Source organism: Anolis carolinensis, chromosome 2, assembly GCF_035594765.1.
Source record: "Anolis carolinensis isolate JA03-04 chromosome 2, rAnoCar3.1.pri, whole genome shotgun sequence".
Lineage (NCBI taxonomy): Eukaryota > Metazoa > Chordata > Lepidosauria > Squamata > Dactyloidae > Anolis > Anolis carolinensis.
In genome coordinates this window covers 29,680,125-29,687,135 of record NC_085842.1, presented here as the reverse complement: position 1 = coordinate 29,687,135, position 7,011 = coordinate 29,680,125, and positions in this window count along the sequence as shown.

The window sequence follows — 7,011 nt, the reverse complement described above, 5'->3', positions numbered from 1 at the left end:
CAATAATTTTTTTTTTTTGCCTAGCAATTTCTAAAAATATACCCATATTGTATAGGCGACCAGAGAAAAAAAAGAAAAAGAGTTCCCACGAGTGTAGAGGAAATCGGAGTGTTTATAGTGTAGAATTAAAGCAGTTTGGCACCTCTTTAACTGCCATGGCTCATTGCTACGGAATCCTGGGATTTCTATTGTTATTTTTGTGGCAACAGAGCTATTTTATAGAGAAGGACAAATGCGTCAACAAATTACACATTCATAGGATTCCATAGCAATTAAAAGTGGTGTCAAACCGCATTAATGTAGATTGCACCCACTGTAAATAATGCAACAAGGCATGCAAGAGCGCAGGGTTGGAATAGGGCTCTCTGATTGGCACGTTGGAATTCAGGCGAGGCCACGCGATTGGATGTTGAAGATTCGAACGTTTTTTGATTGGCTGCGACTCCCTACTGGCTGCTCAATGCTCCCTCCAGGGGATGCTTTGGTTCTCTTTTGTGTATTTGTGACTTCAAATGGTCTGCCTACTTATGGCATCCCCATGCATTTTATAGGATTTCCTTAGGTAAGGACGACTCAGAATAGTCTGGCCAGTTCCTTCCTATGAAATAATAGCCTACAGCACCTGTTTTTTTTGTTGTTGTTGTCGGTCTCCCATCCAAGTACTAACCAAAGCTAACCCTGGTTTATTTATTTTGTGTCAAAAGCATTGCATAATATATAAATTTAAAAGTGATAAATAAAGGAAATCACAAGCAGCTAAATAGTTTTAGACCAAAAGCGGGCAACAGCAACCGCATTGCCCGTAGCTTTAAACAACCCCTCCTCCGTACATGAGGCAGGACATTGTGGGCAAGCATACATATGCGGAGTTGTTTGTTCTGCTCCACAGTCACACAAGGTGGAGGATTACTCCAGGTAGTGCCACCTTGCCAAGTTGTCTTTTGATCTGCCCACTCCACTTCTGAGTCTGTTCAGAGACTTCCAAGTTGCCCATTCTTGGTTTGCCTCTGGAGGAAAACCCTCATGGGGGCCATCCAGTTGGAATTACCTGATTTTGCTGCCAAGAGGGACACTCTTGCTATTGCTAGAGGAGCATCAAGAGGAGTGGTGGTTCTCATGAAGCCCTTCCTTGATTTGAGTCTACTGGGAGGAGGCTGATAGTCATGCAGTGGGTGGCTTTCACAATGTTCAACCTTATTTCTCTCACAGTTAGCAGCAACTTCCCGTTGCATGTCAGGAGGAGCAATGCCGGCTAACTTGTAGAGTTTATCAACAGGTGTAAGTTTGAGACATCTTGTGATTATTCTACATGTTTCGTTCAGTGCTATGTCCACCTGCTTTGCATGGGCAGACTTGTGCCAGACAGGACAGGCGTACTCTGCAGTTGAGGAAGACAAGGCCAGGGCTGATGTTCTTATTACTTGTGGGTCTGCACCCCATGAGCTGCCAGTCAGTTTCCGCAGGATGTTATTGCATGCAGCTACTTTGTGCTTGGTGTTCGTGCAGTGTTTCCTATATGTTAATGTTCGATCTGACACCAAGATATTTAGATGGAAACAGTGTTCGAGCTCTTGGCCTTCCCAAGTAACTTTCAGTTTCCTATTGGCTTCACGGTTACGTAGGTGGAAAGCACACACTTGTGTCTTGGCAGGGTTAGGCTTCAGGTGGTTCTCTTTGTAGTAGCTGGAGAGGTCTTTCAAGGCATTAGTGAGTTGGCTTTCAACTTGTTGTCAAAGGCTTTCATGGCCGGGATCACAGGGTTGTTGTATGTCTTTTGGGCTGTGTGGCCATGTTCCAGAAGTACTCTCTCCTGACGTTTCGCCCACATCTATGGCAGGCATCCTCAGAGGTTGTGAGGTATCTGAGGATGCCTGCCATAGATGTGGGCGAAACGTCAGGAGAGAGTACTTCTGGAACATAGCCACACAGCCCGAAAGACATATAACAACCCTGGCTTTCAACTGTTTCAAAATCTTTTGCTTGTGTTGTAAGGCCAAGGTCATCAGCATATATAAAACTCTTTGTGAGTGGTGGTTGTGGCTGATCGTTTGTGAAAATGTTAAACAAGGTCGGTGCAAGAACATTGCCTTGGGGTAAACCATTCTTTTGCCTCCTCCATCTACTTTTCCAACCCTGAAACTCCACATAGAAGCTATGGTTTTCCAGGTTGGTCTGGACAGTTTTTGTGAAGTCAAAGTCCCGGGTGATATGGTAGACTTTATGCAGCATTTTTCTATGTTGCACCAAGTCATAAGCTGCCATAAGGTCAGGGCCGGCCCCACCATAGAGGCCACGTGAGGCGGCCGCCTCGGGCGCAGGTCCCCAGGGGGCACCGTCAGGTTTCCCCCGCCCCTGCGGGGGGGGTGTGTGCTTTTCCCCACCCCCTGTGCGGCGCCGGCGGGGGGGGGCACTTTTCTCCACCCCCGCTTAATATTTTAAATTATCTCCGGCCGGCCCTGCATAAGGTCCACAAAAACTGTAATGCAGCCTTTCTCATAGCCTTTCTCAATATGCTCAGTCAGATGGGGAATCTGACCTGTACAGTTTTTCCCTGGTCTGAAACCTGCTTGTTGTGCAAAAAGCTTGGGTTCGATAACAGGTTCTGATCGATTTAATAGCATCTTCTCATATACTTTATATAGATGACATAAGAGAGAGATTGGTCGGTAGCTCCTGGCATTGGAGGCATCTTTACCGGGTTTTTAAATGGCAATGATCTTAGTTTTCCTCCATGCTCTGGGAATCTGTTTGTGTGCCAAGCATTGATTGTAGAATTTCAAAAGCCAGTATTCAGCTTTGGGCCCCAAGTGTTTGATTTTTTCCATCATTAACTCATTAAGGCTAACCCTGTTTAACTTCCAAGATCAGACAGGATCTAGTATCTTTTAACACATGACATTACAAAAACACCAAAACCCTCAGCATTCCATATTAACATTGAAGCATGGCAGTTAAAGCCCTACATTTTTCAACCAAATCATAGCATCTTTGTGTCTGCTGCCACCTGCTGGACATTCAGAGAAATTACTACTGTATATAAAAGTGACAAAAACACCAGAAACTTAAATACTGTACTGTCCTTTAAAAACAGCATTCCATATGGTCTTGGAAGCTAAGTAGGATCAAACTTAGTTACTTATTGGATGGAAGACTGCCAGTGCATACTGGGTGCTTTAAGCTATTATTTCAGAGGAAAGACAAAGCCCCACTTGAGTATTCCTTGCCTTTAAAAAAACCCTTTGAAATGTATTATGTTGCCATAAGTATGTATGTATGTAAGAAATGTATTATGGGCCCGGGCTGTGGCGCAGGCTGGAGAGCAAGCCAGCTGCAACCAGCTGCAATGAATCACTCTGACCAGGAGGTCATGATTTCGAGGCCCGCTCGGAGCCTATGTTTGTCTTGTCTTTGTTCTATGTTAAAAGGCATTGAATGTTTGCCTATATGTGTAATGTGATCCGCCCTGAGTCCCCTTCGGTGTGAGAAGGGCGGAATATAAATGCTGTAAATAAATAAATAAATAAATAAATAAATGTCAACAGGAGACTTGAAGGCACACACATACAAACAAACAAATGCACCAGATCCCATCTGATTTTGGAAGCTAAGCAGTGTCAGAACTAGTTAGTGCTTGGATTGGAGACTACCAAGAAATGCCAATCTAGGCTATATTTCAGAAGAAGGAGCTGGAAGACCACCTCTGTGGTTTACTTGCCTTTAAAAAACCCTATGAAATCCATGGGGTTATTATCATTCATAAATAGAATACTTGAAGATACACAAGTTGGAATGATTTGTTTTTTCATGTGTGTATTGCCAAAAGTGAAATAAAGAAGCAGGTGTGTACTCCCATATCAGCATAAAAAAGGAATCTTGCAGCATCTTCGAGAAACAGAGTAAAAAATTCGTAGCGCAAGCTTTCATAGACTTAGGGCGCATCTACATTGTTGCATTGAAGCAGTTTGGCACCACTTTAGCTGCCATGGCTCAATGCTATAGAATCCTGGGAGTTTTAATTTGGTGAGTCATCAGTACTCTTTGGCAGAGAAAGCTAAAGACCTTGTTAAGTTACAGCTTCTAGGATTCTACAACATTGAGCTCTGGCAGTGAAAGTGGTGTCAAACTGCATTCAATCTACATTATCATCACATTATCATCACAATGACTCTGTAAATGGCCCAGAGTCACCCAAGGTGTTTTAGAGAACTTGAGCCTAAATCTCTAAAAAGCCAATCCAAACCTTTCATTACATTGTATAACAAATAAAGATATTTTAAAAAGCAAAATTTGTAACATTTCAATTGTTCAGTCCACAACAATCTGGATTACAGTTTAGTAAATCAAGTTTGCAGTATAGCCTATTGCGATTTTTACAAGTAACTAGCATTTAGGAGGCTTTAATATGGTAATATGATTTTAAATGTCTCTAATTGTTTTAATTGTATTTTATTATCCTATTTTAAATGTCTATTTTAATTTTGCATTGGTTTTAAGGCATCAAATAGCTGCCTATATGTAAAGCTGCCTTGAGTCCCCTTCGGGGTGGAGAAAGGCGGGATAGAAATATCGTAAATAAATAATAAAAATACATCTAATCTCAACTTTGGGAAAACATAACACATTCGGGGATTTGTAAAATTAAATCTTAATTTGGAAAGCTATATTTAAAAAAGAAAATCCATATAATTTTGTTATTGGTGGATCATAATGTGGATTTCTACATCTTTCAGAAACCATTCAGAATATGTATACATAAATAAATGTTTATCTGGCAGTGATATGTGACTTTTATTATTATGTGTGGACTGAGAGTAGGGATCAATTACAGAGAATTACAGAGAAGGCTCAAGACTTTGTAACTCCCACAATTCCATGGTAGTTAAAGTGGCGTAAAAGTGCATTCATTCCACGGTGTAGATGCACCCTGAAATTGTCAATTTCAAAAATTCTTTCCTAAGTACAGTAGTTTGAATCTTATGACTGTAAATTTGTAATTATGCAACCCTGAGGGTTTACTTTAACCTAAAGCAAAACACAGTTTTGCAAATATCAAATCAACTCATACTGTAATATAGAAATGGTTCGCTCTGGGTAATTGTAGCTCATCTAATTTAATTCTAGATAACTATTTATGCTGAGATTCCACCTTGTCAAGCCCTTCAGCGAAAGAAAATGAATTATGTCCCATATTATTTCCCAAAGCGTTTAATAAGAGTTGTGTTTTAGCTTGACAGAGTGAAGTCAAATGTGGAGAAGGCATTCAACAAACAGAGTCCCATGGAATCCTTGGAATCTTTGGAATCTGACAAGGTCTTTAGCCTTCTTTGCCGACCCACCAAACTACAACTCCCATAGCATTAAGCCATGGCAGTTAATGTGTGGTCAAACTACAGTAATCCTGCAGTGTAGACGTGTCCTAAAATCCCAGGTTCTATCTGAAACACAAAACACTTATTGTGGTTAATTACTATCCAGTCAAGTTTGATTTAGGGACGCCCCATTAATTAGAGGTCTCTGAGGATGCATCTACACTACAGAGTTCATGCAGTTTGATACTAGTTTGACTGCCATGACGCACAGCTGAGATTTGTTACTTCCAGAGACCTTGCAAAACTACAACTTCTATTTACACTGTAGGATTAATGCAGTTTGACAATACTTTAACTGCCAGGGCTCAATGCTATGTAATCAAGGCAGCATTGAGCCATGGCAGTCAAAGTGGTGTCAAACTGCATTAATTCTACAGTGTAGATGCTCCCCCTTGATTGAGTGCATCCATGAGAAATTGGGCTTTTCTTTTCTCCCCATAGTCTTCCACTTTCTCAAACATTATTCTTAAAGTTTAAAATAAGGGACACTCCACTTATATATGTTTTTCTATTTTTTATTAATTTAATCTGAATTGTTTTAATACTAATGATGTTTAATACTATTTCAATATTGTATATTTGTATATATTTGTATATTTTAAATGGTAATGTTTTCAATGTTCGCCGCTTTGAGTCTCTTTATGGAGAGAAAAAGCAGGATATAAATAAACATAATAATAATAATAATAATAATAATAATAATAATAATAATATCTATAGATATAAAATCAATATCAGTATACACTGAAAATGAGTCTACAAATATCAATACAAGCATCAAGATAGATGACAGATGCAGATAGACCTATTTATAGACAACAGACTATATTTCTACATCTATATATAGATCTATAGATGACATAGATCGATATATAGATATTACCCTATCTTGTTTAATTTAATAGATGGATAGCTGCTATATAGATTGATACTTCTACATCTATATATAGATCTATCTTTCTAGATAGATCAGTATAAACATATTGCAATATATAAATATATATATAGACCAATCTATCTTATTTAATAAATTAATAGCTGCTTTGAGTCTTTTTAGTGCGAAAAAGTGCAGTACAAATAATAATAGATGACAGATGGATCTATCAAGGTCATTTGTCTGTCTATCTTTCTATCATCTACCCATCTATCAATTTCTGTTATGTGTCTATCTCTCTCTCTCTATCTGTGTCATCTCGTATCTAACTCTCATGTATCATTTGTCTTTCTATCTATCTATTTATCTATCTATCATGAATCTGTCATTTGTCTATGTATCTATCATCTATCTATCCAACATTTATCTATCATCTATTTGTCTGTCATTTATCTATAATTTATTTCTGTCTTTGTCTGATTGTCTATCTACCTCTGTCATTTGTCTATCACCTATGTCATATGTCTATCTATCATCTATCTATCTCTGTCATTTGTCTATCTATTAATATTTCTGTCTGTCTCTATCATCTATCAAACATCTATCTATCACTGTCATTTGTCTATCTTTCTCTGTCATCTATCTATTGATCTGTCATCTATCTCTGTCATTTGTCTATCATCTATCTATCTATGTCATTTGTCTATCAATATTTCTATCTATCTCTATCATCTATTAAACATCTATCGCTGTCATTTGTCTATATTT